The sequence below is a fragment of the Palaemon carinicauda genome, chromosome 27 (assembly GCF_036898095.1).
Source record: "Palaemon carinicauda isolate YSFRI2023 chromosome 27, ASM3689809v2, whole genome shotgun sequence".
Classification (NCBI taxonomy): Eukaryota; Metazoa; Arthropoda; class Malacostraca; order Decapoda; family Palaemonidae; genus Palaemon; species Palaemon carinicauda.
Genome location: NC_090751.1, coordinates 41,080,537 through 41,104,373, shown reverse-complemented (window position 1 = coordinate 41,104,373; position 23,837 = coordinate 41,080,537). Strand labels below are relative to the sequence as shown.

The following is a 23,837-nucleotide window of genomic DNA, read 5'->3' as shown; positions in this document are numbered from 1 at the left end:
ATTTGCTGTTAATGTTCAATTTCCTCCTTCCTTATAAATATTTACGATAAATCATGTTAATAAAATCCATGTAACACTACCTATCATAATTCAGGTTAATTATTTCAAGAGGTAATCTGCATCCACCAACATTTGGCATATTTTACTCGCCCACTAGAGTTTGCAAGCAACTAAAGAATGACTTTGCTTATTTAATATCAAATAATCAGGAAATTGCAATCTTAATTCTAATTAGAAAGTCAAAGCAGCTCATAAATGTGGATCTGAACCGAATTTTCAAGTTGAATTTTTCAGCATTTAAAGCTTACTAGAAAAAAAAATGTATGACATGTATTTCTTAAAGAAAAGATGCCTAGAATTAAATACTAACTAAAATTAGCTGTATATGCACTGACTTTATAGAGAACAAGATCTAATAAAATACTTGCTACTAGACGGAGTAAAAGTTAATACCTTTAACATTTAAATTCACAGCTTCCAGAAATAAAAAACTTCGATAAACTACCGTAGCTGTAACCATTCATAATACTAATTTACTGTAACTTGACTAATTTTTCATCTCGTTAGTGATCACTCTTAAACCTTTTAACATACAACCCATTATAATCTCAATAACTCCGGTTGAAGTTCTCCTTCACAAGGGCGCACAGGCCGATCTTTCTAATACTGCAATGGCATTTCTTTAAGTATTTCAGTACTGCAATAATATTTCTCCTAAAGTATTTTGACATAGGTATTTCAATTCCAAATTTATTTTTTTTTTATAGTGTGGCTGATTCAGTTGAGATTTTGTACTCCTTTTGAGATTAAAAATTAATCAAATTAATCAATTTTGTCTTCCTCGGAAACTTTGTGGATTTTTTTCTGTAGTAAATCTCCGCTTCTCCGCTATTGATCTTCATCTTGATGTCATTAGGAGTGTTTCATAATGCAGAGTTTGCTGTTTAATTTCCCGTTTTGAGTATTTCCTTTTCTTTTGATGTTTCTAGTCTGGAAAATAAATAAAAATGATATTTTAATTATAAAATAAATTTTTGAATATACTTACCCGGTGAATATATAATAGCTGCAACTCTGTTGCTCGACAGACACATACATAAAAACTCGCCAGCGATCGCTATACAGGTTGCGGGTGTGCCCACCATCGCCAACTGTCGGCCAGATACCACTCGATGTAAACAAACCTTCAATTTCTTCTCATCCCACTGCGTCTCTATTTGGGAGGAAGGGAGGGTCGTTTAATTTATATATTCACCGGGTAAGTAAATTCAAAAATTTATTTTATAATTAAAATATAATTTTTAAATATTTAACTTAGCCGGTGAATATATAATAGCTGATTCACACCCAAGGAGGTGGGTAGAGACCAGAGTTAAATATGTTTACATCGTATAAGCTAAGAGTTTTTATTTCATTTTGACAGTTATCAATATAACAAAACCAAAATAAATAGGTACCTGGTAAGGAAGTCGACTTAGACGATTACTCTGCCTTGTAAGTACGTCTTCCTTACGGAGCCCAGCGATCCTCTTAGGATGCTGACAGACTCCCAGGAGCTGAAGTATCAAGGGCTGCAACCCATACAACAGGACCTCATCAAACCCCTAATCTGGGCGCTCTCAAGAAATGACTTTGACCACCCGCCAAATCAACCAGGATGCGAAAGGCTTCTTAGCCTTCCGGACAACCCATAAAAACAACATTAAAACATTTCAAGAGACAGATTAAAAGGATATGGAATTAGGGAATTGTAGTGGTTGAGCCCTCACCCACTACTGCACTCGCTGCTACGAATGGTCCCAGTGTGTAGCAGTTCTCGTAAAGAGACGACATCTTTCAAGTAAAATGACGCGAACACTGACTTGCTTCTCCAATAGGTTGCGTCCATGATACTTTGCAGAGATCTATTTTGCTTAAAGGCCACGGAAGTTGCTACAGCTCTAACATCGTGCGTCTTAACCTTAAGCAAAGATCGGTCTTCCTCACTCAGGTGTGAATGAGCTTCTCGTATTAACAATCTGATAAAGTATGACAAAGCATTCTTTGACACAGGCAAGGATGGTTTCTTAACCGAACACCATAAAGCTTCAGATTGGCCTCGTAAAGGTATAGTACGAGCTAAGTAGAACTTAAGAGCTCTAACAGGGCATAAGACTCTTTCTAGTTCATTGCCTACGATCTCCGATAAGCTGGGAATATCGAAAGATTTAGGCCAAGGACGAGAAGGTAGCTCATTTTTGGCTAGAAAACCAAGTTGCAGAGAACAAGTAGCTTTTTCTGACGAAAATCCGATGTTCTTGCTGAAGGCATGAATCTCACTGACTCTTTTAGCCGAGGCTAAGCATACCAGGAAAAGAGTCTTAAGAGTGAGATCTTTCAGGGAGGCTGAATGTAAAGGCTCAAACCTGTCTGACATGAGGAATCTTAGGACCACGTCTAAATTCCACCCAGGAGTAGCCAAACGACGCTCCTTAGTGGTCTCGAAAGACTTAAGGAGGTCTTGCAGATCTTTATTGTTGGAAAGATCTAAGCCTCTATGCCGGAAGACCAAAGCCAACATGCTTCTGTAGCCCTTGATAGTAGGAGCTGAAAGGGATCGTACTTTTCTCAGGAATAAGAGAAAATCAGCTATTTGGGCTACAGAGGTACTGGTCGAGGATACGGAAACTGACTTGCACCAGTCTCGGAAGACTTCCCACTTCGATTGGTAGACTCTAATGGTAGACGCTCTCCTTGCTCTAGCAATCGCACTGGCTGCCTCCTTCGAAAAGCCTCTAGCTCTCGAGAGTCTTTCGATAGTCTGAAGGCAGTCAGACGAAGAGCGTGGAGGCTTTGGTGTACCTTCTTTACGTGTGGCTGAAGTAGGTCTACTCTTAGAGGAAGACTTCTGGGAACGTCTACTAGCCATCGAAGTACCTCGGTGAACCATTTTCTCGCGGGCCAGAGGGGAGCAACTAACATCAACCTTGTCCCTTCGTGAGAGGCAAATTTCTGCAGTACCTTGTTGACAATCTTGAATGGTGGGAATGCGTAAAGATCTAGATGTGACCAATCTAGGAGAAAGGCATCTATATGTATTGCTGCTGGGTCTGGGACTGGAGAGCAATAGATTGGAAGCCTCTTGGTCAGCGAGGTTGCAAAGAGATCTATGGTGGGTTGACCCCAAGTCGCCCAAAGTCTCTTGCACACATCCTTGTGGAGGGTCCATTCGGTTGGAATTACTTGACCTTTCCGACTGAGACAATCTGCTAGGACGTTCAAGTCGCCCTGGATGAACCTCGTTACTAGGGAGATGCCTCGATCTTTTGACCAGATGAGCAGGTCCCTTGCGATCTCGTACAAAGTCAGTGAATGGGTACCTCCCTGTTTGGAAATGTACGCCAAGGCCGTGGTGTTGTCCGAGTTGACCTCCACCACCTTGCCTCGAAGGAGATTCTCGAAGCTTATCAAGGCCAGATGAACTGCCAAAAGCTCCTTGCTGTTGACATGCATGCTCCTCTGACTCGAGTTCCACAGACCTGAGCATTCCCGACCGTCCAGCGTCGCGCCCCAGCCCAAGTCCGATGCGTCCGAGAAATGAACGTGGTTGGGTATCTGAACTGCCAGGGGAAGACCCTCTCGTAGGCTGATATTGTCCTTCCACCAAGTCAGACAAGACTATATTTTCGGAAATGGGGATCGAGACCGCTTCTAGCGTCTTGTCCTTTTTCCAGTGAAAAGCCAGATGGAATTGAAGAGGACGGAGGTGTAGCCTTCCTAGCGAGACAAATTGCTCCAGGGATGACAGCGTTCCTACCAGACTCATCCACAGCCTGACTGAGCAGCGTTCTTTCTTCAGCATCTTCTGGATGGAGAGCAGGGCTTGATCTATTCTGGGGGCCGACGGAAAAGCCCGAAAAACTTGACTGTGAATCTCCATCCCTAAATACAGAATAGTTTGGGATGGGACCAGCTGTGACTTTTCCAAGTTGACTAGGAGTCCCAATTCCTTGGTCAGATCTAGAGTCCAATTGAGATCCTTCAGACAGCGATGACTGGAAGAGGCTCTGAGAAGCCAGTCGTCCAAATAAAGGGAGGCTCGGATGTCCGATAAGTGGAGGAATTTTGCCACATTCCTCATAAGCCTCGTAAACACGAGAGGAGCTGTGCTTAGGCCAAAGCACAGGGCCCGAAACTGGTACACCACATCGTCAAAGACGAATCTCAGAAAAGGTTGGGAGTCTGAGTGAATGGGATGTGGAAGTAGGCGTCCCTTAGGTCTAGAGAGACCATCCAGTCTTCCTTTCTGACCGCTGCTAAGACTGACTTTGTGGTCTCCATGGTAAACTTCGTCTTTGTGACAAAGACATTCAGAGCACTGACGTCTAGCACCGGTCTCCAACCTCCTGTCTTCTTTGATACTAGGAAGAGACGGTTGTAAAACCCCGGTGATTGAAGGTCCGAGACTTTGACCACGGCTCCCTTCTCTAGCAAAAGAGACACTTCCAGTTTCAGGGCTTGTCTCTTTTCTTCCTCTTGGTACCTGGGAGAGAGATCGATGGGGGACGTCGCTAGAGGAGGTCTGCATACAAAAGGGATTTTGTACCCCTCTCTGAGCAACCTCACAGATTGTTGATCTGCGCCTCTCTTCTCCCAGGCTTGCCAGAAGTTCTTGAGTCTGGCAACTACTGCTGTCTGAAGTTGCGGGCAGTCAGACTCTGCCCTTAGAGGACTTGGATCCTTTCCTCTTCCCTCTCTTCCCTTCGGCACGAGCACCTCCCCTGCTGGAGGCTCTGCCACGAAAGGGCGGGATAAACCTAGACGCTGGAGTGTCTATCCTAGGTCTAGCAGACAAGGCAGGCAAAGGGGGAGCTTTGCGAGCCGAGAACGCAACTAGATCGTGGGTGTCCTTCTGCACTAAAGACAAGGCAATTTCCTTAACCAAGACTTCAGGAAACAGGCACTTAGACAAGGGCGCAAAGAGTAGCTCAGATCTTTGGCATGGCGTCACTCCAGCTGACAGGAAAGAGCACAGAGACTCTCGTTTCTTCAGGACTCCGGACGTGAATGAAGCGGCAAGCTCGTTGGACCCATCACGGACGGCCTTGTCCATGCAGGACATAATGAGTAAGGAAACATCCCTATCGGCAGAAGAGATTTTCCTACTCAGGGCTCCTAAACACCAGTCCAGGAAGTTAAAGACTTCGAACGCCCTAAATATGCCTTTAAGAAGGTGGTCCAGGTCCGAGGGTGACCAACAAATCTTCGAGCGTCTCATGGCAAGGCGGCGGGGAGAGTCTACAAGACTTGAGAAGTCGCCCTGGGCAGAGGCAGGAACTCCCAAGCCGAGAACTTCTCCCGTGGCATACCAGACGCTCGATCTAGACGAGAGTTTAGATGGGGGGAAGGCAAATGCTGTCTTCCCTAAACTCCTCTTGGTCTCTAACCAATCGCCTAACAGCCGTAAGGCTCTCTTGGATGAGCGAGAGAGAACGAGTTTAGTAAAGGCAGGCATGGTAGCAGGAACGCCTAAGACAAACTCTGACGGCGGCGAACGAGGAGCCACAGAAATAAAGTGATCAGGGAACAACTCTTTAAAAACAGCCATGACTTTTCTAAAGTCCAAGGATGGTTGAACTGCTTTAGGCTCATCTAGTTCTGAAGGCTGATCCTCAGGATGTGGTTCAGCAACGTCCTCATCTGACAGTTCCTCATCCGATAACTGATGAGAAAACGGCAAAGGTGTAGGCAACGTTTGACTCGCAGAGTCCGGTCGCACTGGTGCATACGTGACGGAGCCGGACGCAGCGTCCTGGAACTGCTGAACAGTCTGGGAACTGTCAACAACAACATGTGCGCGAGGACGCACAGCGTCCACCCGAGACTGTTTAGACCGTCTGGGTTGTGCAGTCAACACCATACCGGGTTGCGGAGGTTGACGCACCGCGTCAAAACAAGTCAACTCTGATGGTTGATGAACGTCCTGAACGTCACCAATCACATGAGTGCGTTGCCTAACGTCAACGTGCGGCTGGAAATCCACACTGAGTCGCATCGGTGGAGGTACTACCCCAACTGGTTGACGCGAGAAAGCTACATCAACGTCAACAGGACTCACAACAGAACGCTTGGATGGCTGATGGCCAGTAGGTTCAACAGAAACCTTCTCAGCGTTGTAGTCCTCCATCAAGGACGCAAGCTTGGACTGCATGTCTTGCAGTAACACCCATTTAGGGTCTACGGAAGCAGGTGCGGTAACAGACGGGGTTAGCGAATGAGACGGCACAACTTTGCCTCTCTTAGGCGGCGAGCAGTCATCAGATGACGGCAACGGGTCCGAACTGTCCCAGTGGCTACAACCGGGACGTTGGACTTGTCCTGAAGGGACCGACTTACGCTTTAAAGGTCTGGAGACCTTGGTCCAAGGTTTCTTACGAGAAACACCTTCGGACGACGAGGTAAAAATGGGCTCTCTCGTCTTACGTTGGTAGGGGCGATCTTGGAGAGATACGCCTGATACCATAGAGGGAACGTCTGTTCGCTGATCAAGGCCTCTCGAACCCATGAGTCGTACGACATTGCTTCTCCCCTGGGCTTGGGAGCTTGCAAGAGGTCCCGGACTAGGTGGACGACAGGCACGAACAGACGAACCCTCGAGTGCAACACTGTTCACAACACTTTGCGTACCACTAGGCACTTTGACACTTTCCGCCGTGGCACTTTGGCACTTGAGTTCCTTTACGTCCGCCATGAGTTGATTTCGGTCACTTGCTAAGGCCTCAACTCTCTCCCCCAAGGCATGTATAGCACGCATCATGTCTTGCATAGACGGTTCCTGAGAGCTAGGAGTGGGGTTAGGAACAACCACTACAGGGGAAGGATTAGGTTCAGGGGCATGTGGAGAGGAAAAATCTACCGACCTAGAAGAACTTCTCCTTACCCTATCTCTCTCTAGTCTGCGTGTATATTTATCAAATTCGATAAAATCGAATTCCGAAAGGCCCACGCATTCCTCACACCGATCTTCCAATTGACAGGTTTTACCCCGACAATTGGAACAAACAGTGTGAGGGTCGAGAGAAGCCTTTGGAAGACGCCTATGACAGTCCCTAGCATTACATTTTCTAAACTTGGGAACTTGAGAAGGGTCAGCCATTTTGAATTAGTCAAGGGAAAATTCCAAAAAATGATCTAAGTCATCAACAATTAATCCGGTTCAAAAGAGTTCAAGGATTTATTTGAAGAAAAACACCTGTACTGCGAAAGCTCAAACCAAATTAAAGTACTTCACCAAATATGATGGGAAAAACTCCAGGTTCAACAGCGAGTAAAGTACGTCTTGTCGACACGTCGACAGAGAAGAAATTGAAGGTTTGTTTACATCGAGAGTGGTATCTGGCCGACAGTTGGCACTGGTGGGCACACCCGCAACCTGTATAGCGATCGCTGGCGAGTTTTTATGTATGTGTCAGTCGAGCAACAGAGTTGCAGCTATTATATATTCACCGGCTAAGTTAAATATTTAAAAGATGTTAATTATACAGATATCTCAGGCTTATTGAAATATTTTATTGTGCATGAAGATTATACTTTTTGTGAAATATTCTGTGATAACTATAAATATAAAATATTCTAATGTAGTAAATATAAAATAGGGGAAATAATGATTAACTATACATTTCCATGACATTTATAATAGCAAATGTTACAACCGAAAGAATATCTTGTAAGGAGGAAAAGTACTACCTGATTCTTAACAAGTAAATACTTCACTACAATAATCGAATGACTGGCATCTGGTAATCCAGACTAACAGAAGCTCCCCTAATCCTTCACTTTTCTTTAAAAGATACCCAGCAAATCATAATTCCCTGAATAAAACATTTTACCTTACACCACAGAGAATATCTAGTCAAACACACTCAATACTGTACTCATTAAAATATTTATAAAAACAGGTATGTACAGTATACATTGAGAAAAATAGGATTTACTGACAATAATAGTTTCAGGAGTAGAATATTACTTAGTATAAAAGAGTATAGAGCTGTGGTATTGAATAATTAATTTGTTTACACTGCTAATTTCAGAAAGAAAATGACCTGCAGCTTCATACATTTATAAAGCAAATATGTCATTCTCGTAATTGAAATGACATGCTAATTTTTCATTATATATTGCATGGATCCTCCATAAACTATCTCCAGCTACCCTATATTATTCCCCCCCCCCCCCCCCAAAGTCGGGGTTCTCAACCAGTGGGTCGCCCTAACAAGTACAAAAGAATGAATGCTGACTACGAAGTTCTTTTCTACACTATAGTACCTTGATTATAAAAAAAGGAACGTTGTCAACCGTGCCTTTGAGATGAAATGAAGTTATTCCTGGAGGTTCAAGAAAAAAAAAATAGATCTTGTGGCACACTTTGCAGATGAAGCATAAATTAAAAGGGTTCCATACCTTGCTGACATTTTCGACCAAAGGAACAACTAAATTTGAAGGTTCAGTCAAGGGAAACAAATATTATCCTGTTAGACTCCAGGCCTTTGTTTACAAACTGGAAAACCAATCTTCTGAACATCGCTATGCTCAAAATGCTTTGTCCAATGATGGATGAATCTCAAATCTAATTGGATCAGCTCCTCAAGAATGAGATTACTAAACATCTTCTGTCTCTAGGGAAAAAGAAGAAGAAAAAAAAGAAAAAGTTTGAGGGATACTTCCCTGAGCTGGCAAAGGGTCGGGAGGCCCAGGTAAGGAACCCATTTAAGTACTGCACTTGATGTGTCCAACATCCTAAATGAGATGAGATCCAAGATGAGATCCAAGATGAATTCCTGGATCTCGGAAACGATTCTTCCACTTGCGATCTCTTCAAGGAGAAATCAAAGACTTGATTTTTGTGTGCTATGTATCAGTCACACTCCAGAGTCAGCATGACAGTCTTACGTATCCTTGTGCAATTTTCTTCTACCTACTTGTGCGAGGCAGGGTTTTCAACTCGTCAATATAAAAACGAAGAACGGAAACATTGGATGTCGGGAATGGCATGAGACTGGCTTTAACAAATGCTTGAACCACAAATTTCAAGGCTTGCTGCTCAAATGCAACATTAGGCATCCTACTACGTGGGTTTGAAAGCTATGGAACTATGTATATTAATAATATTGCAAGAATGATTATGCTGTTTTTGTAAACTAGATTTGATCAATGATGTGATTTTGTTCGCCAATAAATAATTACACAATCCTGAATGAATTTTTAGATTTGATGGTTGTAGGACACTATGTACGTTTTATCTCTACTAACACCAGCTTGATTTTTCTTTTATTTATTTTTTTGTTAATGAATGAAAAAGAAATGGCATCTCGAATCATTCAATCATTTTGCAATTATATAATTGCCAAATTAAATCACAGCATTGATCAGATATTAACTCACAAAAAGTGGCTAATAATCCTTACATGTTATAAAGTTTATAATATTGCAAGAATAATTACCCTCTTTTTGTGAGTTTTAGTTTGCCAGTATATTTTGAGAGATCTATTTCTTTCACTTTCCTTAACAGAACAGAAAAAAAGGATGAAAATCAAGCTGGTTATAGTAAGGAGTAGTTTGGGTTTCAAAGTTTTGGGTAAGGGGTCACGAATGTAAAAAATGTTGGGAACCACTGATCCAAGTGAATTTTCTGGGTAACCTTGAATCATTGAACCAGCTGCTTCTATCCATCTTCATCACCTTACCTTAAACTGTTGAAAAAATTATCACGCACTCTGACTCACTAACCTAGTTTTGATTAGTTCATTGACGAGCTATTCAACATTACTGTTTTTGACTTACTGGGTATACTTCATCCATGGACTAACCTATCAAACACTATCAAGTTGATAACCTGATCTTACCGCAGGCATGTCTTTTAACGTTCCTAAACAGGTCAGGGATACTGCAACTTATCAGATTTCTTTCCTCAAAATCTGAAATCCTCTTTAACTTGGAGATTCAGCGGGTAGAGCGCTAGCTAGTAGGGATCAAGCATGTTGGGGCCTAGCATCACTATTCCCAATACAAGACTGAACACTAGCATTAGGTGCGAGAACACCTATTTTGGGTACCCAAGCACTTCCTATATATGTTTGCTGATGTTTCTTCCCATACAAGATAACTATCAGCACTCACAGGAGGCTGGTACCGCACTCTCTCTCTCAAGGAGAGAAACAGTACTTAATCACTCAAACTTAATTCTTATCGGTAGAAGTTCCTGGACTTCTTGAACATCATTGTTGTTCTCCTCATGTAATAAGAAGCGAAGGCTCCCGCATAGAAGAGGCAGAGGAGGGAGGAACTAGAAGTTTTCTTTCACAAGGGTGCACAAGCTGATAAAGACACTCACAGGGAGAGTGAGGAACACTAGAAGAGAGACAGCAACCTGGTGAATAAACTTAGCATCATTTCAAGATCCTGGGCAGCAACCTTTCTCATCACACTTAGAACAGTTTCATTCGACAAAAGTACATTGAAGCCTAAGGGTAGAACCCTTTCTGAGGAATTGTTATTATTGTTGTCATACAGCCCCACAAGCGAGGGACACAGCTAACAGTCATGTTGTCCATCAAGAACAAAGAGGAGTTGGCAAGATACCCTGACTTCTTTCCAACAGCTAGTGTTATCAGATATAACTGCAAAACCTTTGTCTTCCTTAAAATACCTTGCACACAACTATCTGTCAAAACCAAAAGATGAAAGAGCAAGAGTGTTAAAACTTCCATATACGGACACTGGAAGTACATCTATATTCTGTGCTGGCCTAAAAGCGTGGCTCATAGGTTTGTCTACCATCACCGCGTTGAAAATTTTAACAGCTGTTTCCAGTTTCGCTGAAAACATATTCCTATTAAAGAATGAGTATTTGTATTCCTAGAGGAACTAACATTAATTCTGCATCCACACATGGCAGTACACGATAGGTAACCATCGTGGCAATAACGTAAGAAGCAAGAGCATCATAGGGAAACAGCTTTGCTGCCATGGTCAAATGTTCATAGTTCAGGTAAAAAACAGCAACACTAGATTCAAAAAGTACCAAGTTTACCAAATAATGTCTGTGCTAGTATTTTAGTGTTGTCCATCATAAATCTCTCCACAATTATAAATGGTTGTATCACTAAGAACCAGTCCTGCTTTAATGTGTTAACAAGAAAATATACTTTATTTCAGTAGCAATCCATTCCTTCCCAAATATATGACAAATTCGGAGATAAATTGTATTTTTCCTAACCACACAAACCTTAGCTATTTACATTGGGTTTACTTTTGGCGTAGCTGAAATGAAGAGCCAATAGTTTTTAACGAGGGTTAACTACCCCAGCGCTAGTTAGCGGGGGTAAGGGAAGGGGTAGCTTGCTAACCCCCCCTCCCCCCCACACACACCGGTGATTTGCTTCACTTCACTTAGAGGTAGGACTTGACTTGGGGGACAGGGCTGGCGGGCAAATATGTGTAAATTGCTAAGGTTTGTATGGTTAGGAAAAATACAAATTATCTCCGAATTTGTCATTTGTTCCGTAACCAAAATACAAACCACGCTATTTACATTGGGTGACTTACCCCTTAGGAAGGGTGGAAAGTCCCCAGCCTTATTGACTTTAGCTTTACACGGGGGCTCCGCCTCCCAGTAAGTAGCACTTGAGAAAAGGAGCCCCTGCACCTCGCAAGTTAGTCGCTTCGCAAAGAACGTGTGGCCTACATAAGTTGTGTGTGGAGGAAAGAGCGTGACTCAGGATAGGACGTTCCCAATACCACCTCGTCAGGGTATGGGGGACGCGACAGTATTAAGCTTAATACTAGGAGCACAAGGAAGCATGGGTTACCTGCAGAGGTTAAGGTCAGCTATGCGGAGAACAGGATGCTACTTCCCCAAGAGAGGGGAGGATGAAGAAAGAAGTAAGGGTCAGACATACTCTTTCATTCACGCAGACTAAAACCAGGTAACAACGCCCTCAACCTACTGCTACTTGTCCATAAAGGAGCCTGAGGTTAGACCAGCAGTCGTGCAGCCACCACAGGGCCGATAAAAAAGGTATCGAGGCTCCTGTGGGTCACGTCCTGCTGGTAGTGGGCTGTGAAGGTCGTCTGACGCTTCCAGACCCCAGCTTGAAGCACCTGCGTCACAGAGAAGTTTCTCTTGAAGGCCAAGGACGTAGCAATGCCCCTGACGTCGTGTACACTAGGGTGATGTGATGGAGGATGGTCTGGATTCAAGGTGTGATGGATAACCCTTCGAATCCAAGCCGAGATGGTGTTCTTGGTGACCCTCCTCTTCGTCCTGCCTGTGCTAACAAACAATGCTTGCACTTGAAGACAAACTGCAGCTGTTCTCTTCAAGTAACACCTCAGACTCCTCATTCTGAGTCTTGGCAATAAACTCAGGGACGAACCTGAACGTTACCTCCCCCCATCCCCATGAATGGGCGATGTCGTACGAGAGACCATGAAGTTCACTAACTCGCTTGGCAGAGGCCAAAGCGAGCAGGAAAGCTGTCTTCCAAGACAGGTGGCGATCGGAGGCCTGGCGTAATGGTTCGAAGGGAGGCCTCTTAAGAGCCCTGAGGACCCGAACCACGTTCCAAGGAGGTGGTCTCACTTCCGACTGGGGGCAGGTAAGCTCATAGCTACGTATGAGTAGAGAGAGTTCCAGCGAGGAAGAAATGTCCACTCCTTTCAGTCTAAAAGCCAAGCTTATGGCTGAGCGATAGCCTTTCACCGCTGAGACTGAAAGGCGCATTTCTTCCCGCAAATAAACGAGGAACTCCGCTATTGCTGGAATAGTAGCATCGAGTGGAGAGATACCCCTTCCACGACACCAACCACAGAGGACTTTCCACTTCGCCTGGTAGACTCCCTCAGAGGACTTTCGCAGGTGCCGAGACATCCTCTCCACAATCTGTTGCGAAAAGCCTTTCTCCATGAGGAGACGCTGGATAGTCTCCAGGCGTGAAGCCGAAGCGAGGCTACGCCCTTGTGGAAGATGTTGCAGTGTGGTTGTCTGAGTAGCTCGTGTCTTGGGGAAGTTCTCTCGGGAACTCCGTCAGGAGCTGCAGAAGGTCCGGGAACCATTCCGTGTGATGCCATAGCGGAGCTATCAGTCATATCGAACAGTTAACCGATAGTCTGGTCCTGTTGAGTACCCTTCTCATCAGACAGAATGGTGGGAAGGCGTACACGTCGATGTTGTCCCACCGTTGTTGGAAAGCATCCAGCCTGAGTGCCTATGGGTCCGGGACTGGGGAGCAGTACAGGGGTAGGTTGAAAGTCAAAGCTGTCGCGAACAGATCCACGGTCGGGGAACCCCACAAAGTCAGGACTTTGTTGGCTATCTGAGGATCCAAAGACCACTCGGTACTCACTATCTGCGAAGCCCTGCTCAGACTGTTGGCGAGCACATTCCTCTTGCCAGGAATGAAGCGAGCTGATAGTGTTATCGAGTGGACTTCGGTCCACCTCAGAATCTACTGCAAGATGTGATAGCTGCTGCGAAAAAGTACCTCCCTGCTTGTTGATATAAGCCACTACCGTGGTGTTGTCGCTCATCACCACCACGGAGTGACCCGCCAGGGTCCGTTGGAACTGCTGAAGAGCCAGAAAAACGGCCTTCATCTCTAGCAGGTTTATGTGCAGGTACTCTTCTGATTCTGACCAAAGGCCTGAGGTCCTCTGGTCCAGAATGTGCGGCCCCCACCCTTCTTTTGACGCGTCCGAAAACAGTGTCAACTCCAGGGGGAGGACGAGAAGATCTACTCACTTTCGCAGGTTCTCATCGACCATCCACCACCGCAGGTCCGCCTGTTCCGAAGGTCCTATCGGGACCAGACAGTCCGGGGAATCGGATCCTTGATTCCACCGGGACTTGAGCCGCCACTGCAGGGATCTCATCCTGAGACGGCCATTTGGAACCAGATGAGCCAGAGAGAACAGGTGACCTAAGAGACGCAACCACGATTGGGCGGGAAGCTCTTCTCGCCTGAGGAAGGGTTCCGCCACCCTCCTCAGTCTTGCTTTCCTGTCGTCTGATGGAAAGGCTTTGTGAAGATTGGTGTCTAACAACATGCCTAGATAAACCAGTCGTTGGGACAGCTGCAGAGAGGACTTCTTGAGATTTACCACGATCCCCAGATCCTGGCAAAGTCCCAGAAGCCTGTCTTGGTGTCGAAGGGGGGTCGACTCAGAATCTGCTAGGATCAGCCAGTCGTCCAGATAACGAAGGAGACGGATGCCATTCCTGTGCGCCCAAGATGAAATCAGGGTAAAAACTCTGGTGAACACCTGAGGTGCTATGGACAGACCGAAGCACAGCACCTTGAACTGGTAGGTCTTGCTGTCTAGGCTGAATCTCAAGTACTTCCTGGAAGACTGATGGATTGGGATCTGGAAGTACGTGTCCTTTAGATCCAGTGTGCACATGAAGTCTTGTGGTCTCACCCCAAGTCTGACTGTGTCTGCTGTCTCCATGCTGAACAGAGTTTGCTTGACAAACTTGTTCAGAGCTGAGAGGTCGATGACGGGTCTCCAGCCTCCAGACGTCTTCTTTACAAGAAAGAGTCGACCGAAGAAGCCTGGGAAGCCGTCAACAACCTCCTGAAGAGCATCCTTCTTGAGCATGGTCTCGACTTCTGCCCGAAGGGCCAGCCCCTTTACCAATCCCATGGCATAAGAGCTCAACGACACTGGATTCGCTGTCAGGGGAGGTTGAGATGTCGTGAATGGGACGCGATAGCCTTGGCCGATCACGGAGACCGCCCAAGCATCGGCCCCATGTTGCTGCCACCTGTGCACGCAACTTTGAAGGCATCCCCCCACAGGTGGACTGCCACTCCTAGTGCTTGCGGCCGTTGCCGCTCCCTCTAGGAGTCTTGCCTCCCCTGGAGACTTACCGCCCCTCTTGTCCTTGGCTGGAAAGGGCTGGGGCTTAGACACCACTTTCTTAGCTGCCGGCGCCTGCTTTGGTGTCTTGCGAGGCTGCTGTTGCGGTTGCTGCAGAGCTGGAGGCTTGTAGGGCCGAGATGCAAGGGCCCTTTGGAGGATGGAGTCTTGGCTAGACTTCCTCCACGCCTCAGCTGTACGTTCCATGTCTTGAGGCTCGAACAGATTCCCCCCCCAAGGAGGGAAGCGTGCCTGAGCCTGCAGACATCCACGGCGGGGACCTTCGGATGGATCTTCTCGGTCACCGCATCACGACGCTTAACCAACGAGTTGGCCCATAGGTTGGTAACCTGATGCGCCAGGAACTCGATAGAGCGAGTGCCCGAGAGGAGGAAGGTCTCCAGGGCCTTCCTATTGGTCTCCTTAGACAGATCCTTGGAGCGCAATAGGATGCCCAGAGAACCTAGCCAGATATCCAGCCACGAAGTGGCCTGCATGGCGCACTTCGCGACCTTCTCATGGCTCAGGATCTCCAACGCCGAGAACGTCACCTGCCGGGCGGAGAGCTTCTCAAGAGGAACTCCCCTAGCGAGCTCTTCTACCGAATGATGGAGGGGAAGAGCGAGGCTAGACTCCCCCATGGTCTCAAAATACCTACTCTGCTGGAGACGAGGAGGTGGGAGGAGTTTGTTCCCGGCAGAGGAATGACTGGAGGAAGCGAGAACCGCGAGTTGAGCATTGGCCCGGGCTCTGGCACTCTTCAGCCCCTGGGACCAGGGCAAAGCCGCACTGGCCTTGGGGGGCTTGTGAGTTCCATACACCTGATCCAGGACCGTGTTCTTGCCTTCACGGGAGGCGATCACAGGGTCCATGAACCCGTTGAGCTGTCTGATCAGGCTCAGAACCTGCCAGAAGGCATGCTCAGACTCTTGCTGGTCTCCTCCCTGTGGACTGGCAGCTAAGTCTCCTGTCCCCGGAATCTCTTCCTGGGGGGATGCGTGGACGTTCTCCCGGGGTGCAGCTAGATCCTGACGAATTCGAGAAGACGACTTCGGAATCGCCTTGGAGTCCTTGGGTTCCCTCCTGGGCGGGATACACGACCCCAACAAAGAGGTCTGGAAGGCGCCTTCCACGCGAGATGACTCCCCTCCACGAGGAGACAACTTCCCCCTTGGTGCTGAGGGGGAGACCGCTACCTCACTGGATTCTCCTGAGGACGGAAAAGCCTCATCCTCGGGAGAAGGAGAAAACGCCTGCGAAGGGGACGGAGCCTTCCTGACGGACCTCTTAGGAAGGCAACTTCTCCCTGGGAGAAGTCACCACAAAGTCCACACCTCTCCTCTTCTCTTCAGCGGGGGCGAGGCCGCCGTTGGCTTGTGTCCTTGATCGGCAAGTGCCGGCTTCATAGCCTTCACTAACGCCCGCATCAGAGGACCAAACCAAGACTGCCGAGACACAGACAGAGTCCGAAATTCCAGCTGGAGGGAATGGGATCGGGCAATCCTTCGGAGTGGACACCACTGGACCTGCCAGTAAGGAAAAAGGGGAAGAAAGTTGCTCCGACCTCTCCGATGGGTCTTCCCTATCCTGAAAAAGAGACCTGCGCTTAGGCGGACGCGATCCTGATTGCGGTCTGGTGACATGCGTCCCTGCTGCTGTCGCGAGCTGCGGAACCCTACGCGAACGGGGGTCGTGCTGATGCTCGTGCGTAGGCGAAACTAAGGAGTCGCGCGCAAGAGGCTGTTGAAGCGCGGGAGCGCAATTGCACGAAGACAATCGAGCGGGCGCGCAGGCAAGTAAGCACGTGAGCATGTGGGCGAGCTGGTGAGTGAGCGAACGAGATCGCTCCGACGACCGCTGTCGATGGTGTCCAGGGGACCTGTAACGCGTGGGAGAGCGATGGCGGGTAAGCGATGGATAGCGCGTTGGTGAACGCTGGCGCGTAGGCGAGCAATGGCGCATGGTGGAGCGTTGGCTCGTAGAATGCGCAGGCGAGCGACCGTGCGTGGGCGAGCTGGTAGAAGGAGACCCCTGTCTCTCGAGATTCTCTGGGCGCCGACGCGTAGGAGAGCGCTTGGGCGCAGTCGAAGAGTCACGCGGGCGGTCAGGAGATCGCCGATGTTCAGGGGATCGCTGACGAGCTGGAGACCGTTGACGCGCAGGAGATCGCTGACAAGCAGGCGAACGTTGACGCGTCTGTGATCGCTGGCGTGCTGGTGATTGCTGGTGTGCTGGTGATCGCTGGCGTGCAGGAGGGCGACACGTGGAATCCTGTGTGGGAGCTGGCGGCGCGTTGCGCAAAGGCGAACGTTCACGAATGGGCTCAGGAACAGGAGTTGCGTGGGGGCGAGGGCGTACAGGAACCTTGGAAGTACACGGAGAACGCGAGCGTTGCTGCGCTGGAACAGGCTGACGAGCAGGATCGCGAGGGCGAGGAGAAGAAGAGTCCTTGTCCAAGACCTGAACCAAAGTTCTAGGTCGCGCGGGCGAGCGTGTGTCAGGAACTGGGAGCGCAGGTGCACTCTGATGGGCAGGAGATCTAGTGCGCTCAGGAGACCGATGGCGCGCTGGGCGCATAACAGGAACAGCAGGATGTTCGATGTCCTCAGGAGAGCGCTGGCGAGCAGTGGGGCAATGATCATCAGGAGAGCGCTGGCGAACAGGAGAGCGCTGGCGATCAGGAGAGCACCTGTGCGCTAACACTGCAGAAGGGCGCGCAGGGGAACCCTGACGCGCAAGGGAAGCACCCACACAGTGGGAGGCAACCCTTTGCCCCGAAGGGACCGTTGCCCGTCGGATGACGAGGTCAGACTGCTGTCCATCTGCACCAGAAGCGGAAGGTCTAGAATGCGTTGGAGAACGAGATCGATCCCCGGAAAGGTCTAAGGAGACAGGAGCTGCAGGCTGCTTACGGCGAGGAGAGTCCCCATCGGAGGAAGGAGGCGAAAATTCAAAAAGGCGCCTCTTAGCACCCTTATAGGGAGACGGGAGGCCCTTGCGACGCAGCGGACGGTGAGCCTTACGGCGAAGGCGGGCACGAGGAGGGTCGTCAGGATCATCAGTCCTCCGAAGTGGAGTCTCAGTCAGAGCGCTCACCCGACGTTATCCACATCAGGAACCGCAGAGGTTTGCCCAGACCCGTCGGAAGCCTCTGCCACTACGACGTCGACGATAGACAGAGGATCTACCTCTGCTATCACCGGCGACTGCTTAACAGCGGCCCCCAACTGGACAAGGTCAAAAAGGGCTTCCTTGGAGGGCAGGCCCTTCAGCCCCAAGCTGAAAAAGATCATCATGAGACACAGGATCATTATCAAAAACCTCCCCCGGAGGAGGAGGGGGAGCCGCCCCACTATGGGAGGCGACGCCCTCTCCTCCCACCGAAGGATGGGAAACAGAACTAGGGCCTGCGCTCCCACTCGGCGGTCTCTCCTTAGGAACCGGATGAGGGGGAGCTTCGGAGGAGGTTTGGGCGGCGGAAGAAGAGTCCCGAGAGCCTTCCTCTTTCAAGGCAACCCCAGAAGGAGAACGGTCTCTCTTGGACTTCTTCTTACGCCGGCGAACCAAACCTCTCCCACTGGAAGGCAGACCACTCCCTACACTCACTACAAGTATTTTCTGTCACACCGTCGGCCTCGACACTGCGGGCAAAGGGTGTGAGGATCCGTATCCATCGCAGACATGAAAGTACCGCAAGGGCGACCGGCAAAACCAGGGCACTTGCGCATGGTGAACATCCAAGGGCGAGGCCAACTTCAAATACACACAAGCTGAGGAAAAGTAAAAAAGATTAAGGCTGTCAAACGAGGACGATGGACAGACACGTCTGTTCATCGCCTGAGCCAAAAGTGAAGTGAAGCAAATCACTGGTGTGTGTGGGGGAGGGGTAGCAAGCTACCCCTTCCCCCGCTAACTAGCGCGGGGGTAGTTAACCCTCTTTAAAAACTATTGGCTCGTCATTCCAGCTACGCCGAAAGTAAACCCAATGTAAATAGCGTGGTTTGTATTTCGGTTACGGAACAACTAAAATTTAAAAATAATTAATATCTTTCTTAACTATACAAACCAGAGTCATTCAATAAGCGTATGATTTCTGCTTGACTGAAAATTGGCTGTTAGTTCAACTATAATTCATTATTCATGTGTACATATACAGTACAGTAAAATAAAAGTGAGCACCATTCCAGCATATAGGTTTCTGGAGTCTTAAACTTCTTATGGCCTAAATTTCATATGGCCTAGAACTAATGTATTGAGCTGAAAATTATACTGACTACCATAATCATTCTGAACTCTCCCCAGGATCCCATCAGGAACTGGTCCCGACTCCAGTATATGGATGCGTCTCTTACACTGGGCTAATACTTCAGATAAGCTCAACAAAGGTACACAACACAATAAGATTCCTAAAAAAAAGAAACTTTTTATTTGTTATACTTTTCAGAGCACTTTTTCTACTGATCAAAAGTGAGAATGCACTCAACAAAATTGAATGATTATAACATATATGTTATACTTTTCAGAGCACTTTTTCTACTGATCAAAAGTGAGAATGCACTCAACAAAATTGAATGATTATAACAAACATAAATATGAGAAAGTTCCAACAGCGATTGTGAAAGATATGAGAACCATAGTAGCAACGCATTCCTTAACCAAGTAATTAAAGACTAAAGTTGCTTGACTCAGCCAGATAGATGGCTTATCCTTACTTATCTATTGTTACTACCATAGCTACCTTGTTAATGATTCCATTACCATTCTGGTTTGAGTATTCCATTACCATTCTGGTTTGAGTATAAGTTCTCTATTTACAGGACAAAATGTATATGTTAAAGTAGGATCAAATGACTTCCCAATGGGGCCCTCATATAGGAGTATGGCCATGTAATGCTTATTCAAAGGTATTTGGGTGGTTATTATGAGTATTATATGTGCACATTTCAAAAATTTATTTATTCTATTAACCGTACTTAAACGACAATACTGTACATCAAGTAAAACTCATTTATTATTACATCTTACCATTTTCAATGATCACCTACCTGTCGAAAAACTTGGTTTCCCCCCATTTTTCTTTTGTAAAATCAGCCTCAGAATGAATCTTCTATATAAATAAAGGTGGTACATTTTTACATGAAACTTTAGAAACCGTGTGGATAAATGCACAGCTAAAAAAATATTCAGGAAAAATTATATTTTCATTATAAAATAAATCTTTGAACATACTTGCCCAGTGGATATATACATAGCTTAAGTCCCTGATGTTACGGCAGAAAATTCAAAACTCACGGCAATCGCAGAATGAGTAGCTAGGTGTACCACAAGTGAGCCCTCATGCGACGGTACTTAGAACCATTCCATGTCTCCTCAGATTTTTCATGCCCATAGGTCTCTAGAGGGGAGGAGGGAGGGAGTTAAATTATATATATCCACCGAGTAAGTATGTTCAAAAATTTATTTTATAATGAAAATATTTTTAAGCATCTGACTTACCAGGTGGATATAGATATAGCTGATTGACACCCTTGGTGGAGGGTCAGAGACAGCCAACATTGTTGGAATATTACTTAAGAGTTAAATAACAAGATTAAGGGTTCGTACCTGATAAGGAAGCTGACTTTTATGATACTAGTCATTAGTCCGCTTTCCTTAAGAGACCCAGCGATCCACTCAGGGGGCTGAAAAATCTCCAGGAGCTGTCAAAACGGTATAAATACCTCACTATGACAGGACCTCAACCAATACCCTTGTTCCGGGCTCCCTCAAGGAACAAAATTGACCACCTGCTAAAATCAATGATTGTGAAAGACTGTTGACCAATCTCCAAGCAACCATAAAAATACAAAAGTTCCAAGAGAAGAAAAGGGTATTAGGATTATGGGAACGTAGTGTGGATCCTTCCCCCACTACTGCAGTCGCTGCTATGAATGGTCTCAGAGTGAAGCAGTCCTCAAGAAGAGTCTGGACACGTTTGTAATAATGTGAAGCAAACACAGATTTACTCCACTAAAAGGTTGTGCCCTTAATGCTTTGCAACGATCTATTCTGCTTGAAGGCTACCGAAGTTGTTACAGTTTGAACTTCAAGCATCTTGGCCTTTATAAACACTTGCAGTCTGCCTTATTGCAGTGTATGAGCCTCTTAATTAAGAGCCTGATGAGGAATGAAAGTGCATTCTTCGACATCTGTAACGAGGACTTCTAGACCGAGCACCAGAGAGCTTCCGACTAGCCTCGCAACCCTTTCGTTCAGTTCAGATATAACTTCAGGGCTGTTACTGAGCACAGGACTCTCTCTAACTCCTTGCCAGCCACATCCGAAAGGTTAGGAATCTCAAAAGCCTTGGGTCAAGGTTGAGAAGGGCGTACGTTCTTGGCGAGAAAGCCAAACTGCAATGAGCAGATAGCTTTGTGATCTCGAAAAAAAAAAAAAAAACAATCATTTAAGCTAAAAGCATGAATCCCACTGACACTGTGAGCTGTCGCCAGACTGGCTGAAAATAGAATCTTCATCGTAAGGTCCTTAAAGGAAGCTGAATGCAAGGGCTCAAACCTGTCACTCATAATGAACTTCAGGACAATATTCAGATTTCAAACTGGTGAATCTGGAGCTGTTGCTTAGATGTTTCAAACGATTTGAGAAGTTTCTGAAGGTCTTTAACATTAGAAAAGTTCAAGTCTTTGTGCCATGAATACGGTTATTAACATACTCTTGTATCCTATGATGGTAGAGGATAACAAAACTGCATTTCCTTCGAAGATGTAACAGGAAGTCAGCAATCTGAGTTATAGAAGTACTGGGCGAGGAAAGAGTTGACTCTGCACCCTTCTCTAACAAACCTTGTACCTAGATTGTTAAACCATGATGGAAGAAGTACTCCTTGCTCCTGCAATAGCTCTAGTTGCTTCCTTCGGAAAAAAACTAATTATTGCGAGTTTTTTGATTATCTGAAGAGTCAGATGATAAGCTTGGAGATTTAGATGGTACCTTCCAAGTGGGGGTGGTTGAGTAAATCCACTCTTAATGAAAGACTTCTATGAGTGTCTACCATTCATTGCAGTACCCCTGTGAACCACTCTCTGGGGGCCAAAAGAGGGTCACTACAGTCAATCCGTTCCTTTCGTGTGACACAAACTTTTGCATCACTTTGTAATGAATTGAACAGTGGAAATTCGTACAAGTCCATGTCACGAGCTGTTTGACGGTCGGGGTCGCATTCTGCTTGATGGTTGACGTCGCGTCCCGATAGACGCTCGACGTCGCGTCCCGATAGACGCTCGACGTCGCGTCCTGCTGGGCGCTCGACGTCACGTCCTGCTGGACGCTCGTCGTCACGTCCTGCTGGACGCTCGACGTCACGTCCTGCTGGACGCTCGACGTCACGTCCTGCTGGACGCTCGACGTCACGTCCTGCTGGACGCTCGACGTCACGTCCTGCTGGACGCTCGACGTCACGTCCTGCTGGACGCTCGACGTCACGTCCTGCTGGACGCTCGACGTCACGTCCTGCTGGACGCTCGACGTCACGTCCTGCTGGACGCTCGACGTCACGTCCTGCAGGACGTCATGTTCCACTGGAAGCTCTATGTCCTCATAAGTGGACGTTCGACGTCACGTCTGTCTGCTTGACTCCTTGAGTTAAAATGACTAAAGAACGACATTTAAAAAGGGAGTTGTAAAGACATTCGTCATCAAGAACATCTCGACTAGTAGCCTCACTACTCTTGGCATCCAGGTGTGAAGTTACCTGATGCTCAGGGTCCAGGTCTTCTTCTCTCTTGTTGTTCAGAGGCTGATAAACTAGCCTCAGCTAAGAGAGCTTCTGTTGCATATCTAGCAGCATAAGAAAAATAGAGTCAACCTGTTGTGGTACAGGAGACATCACATCTATCACAAGCTCTCTTTCTACACCGATTAAAAAACACGCAGAACGTCCAAAAGACGATAACCAGTTTGACGGTGGTGAAGGAGAATGAACCGAAGTCATGCTAGACTCAGACAACTGTCCTGCAACTGGGCGAGTTGGACATTATTTGACAGTTGCCGACATCCTTAAAGGATGTTTGGTAGGAGAGTTTCCTTCGGTAGAATGAACACGCTCAGAACTGCTCCCAAGAATACAACCAGAAGCTTGCGGTGTCATGATAGGACACTGACTGTGTCCACCTTCCTCTTCAGAGGTCTGGAAGTAGACGCCAGCCTCGTCTGGGCGCTGCGTCATCCGAAGATGACGAAAAATCTTTTACCTCACCTTTCCTATGATGAAGGTGAGCGTCCTGGGAAGTGTCAATAGGTATGCTCAAGGAGGCGTCTGCTCGGGAGCTAAAGCCTCTCGTTTCCTTTGTCATTCGACATTCCTTCTCCCAGGGGATAGGGAGCTAGGAGGAAGTTTATGTTCGACATTCCTTGGAAGAGGTCTATATATTAGAAGAACGACAGGTCCTAACAGACGCACCCTCTATTTGAGGGGTGATGCTTAGACCGAATTAAGAGAGCCCAAAACTGGACAACTTCCTCCTATACACGAACCTTCAGGTATTGCATGAAGTTCAGATAGATGAGGATGTGGAAGTAAGCATCCTGGAGGTCTAAAGAGACCATCAAGTGGACCTTTCCTAATGCTGTAAGGACTGATTTCGATGTCTTCATGGAGAACTTTGTCTTCTGAACAAAGGTGTTGAGAGCAGTGACATCCAGGACCGGACATAAGCCTCCCTCTCCAAAAAGAGAGACATTTGATGTTGCATACCCTGTCTCTTTGGCTCCTCTCTGTATTTGGCAGAGAGGTCTATCGGAGTAACTAATAAAGGAGGTTTCACTAGGAAAAAGACTCAGCATCCATCCTTTAGTAAAAGCACGGACCAAAGGTCTGCTCCTCTCCTCTCCCAGGCTCGCTAGTAGTAGTTAAGTCTGGCTCCTACTGTTGTCTGTGCGGTTTA

At 46.9% G+C, this 23,837-nt stretch overlaps 1 long non-coding RNA gene across 1 annotated transcript in view; it reads right to left on the bottom strand.

The window, feature by feature from the left end:
* Positions 1-210: 210 nt before the first annotated feature.
* LOC137621170 (uncharacterized) overlaps positions 211-23,837 on the bottom strand; it is a 44,698-nt gene continuing 21,071 nt past the window's right edge. The window contains exon 2 of the long non-coding RNA XR_011040150.1: positions 211-990. This is a non-coding gene — a long non-coding RNA (uncharacterized lncRNA). The remainder of the gene's footprint in view (positions 991-23,837) is intronic.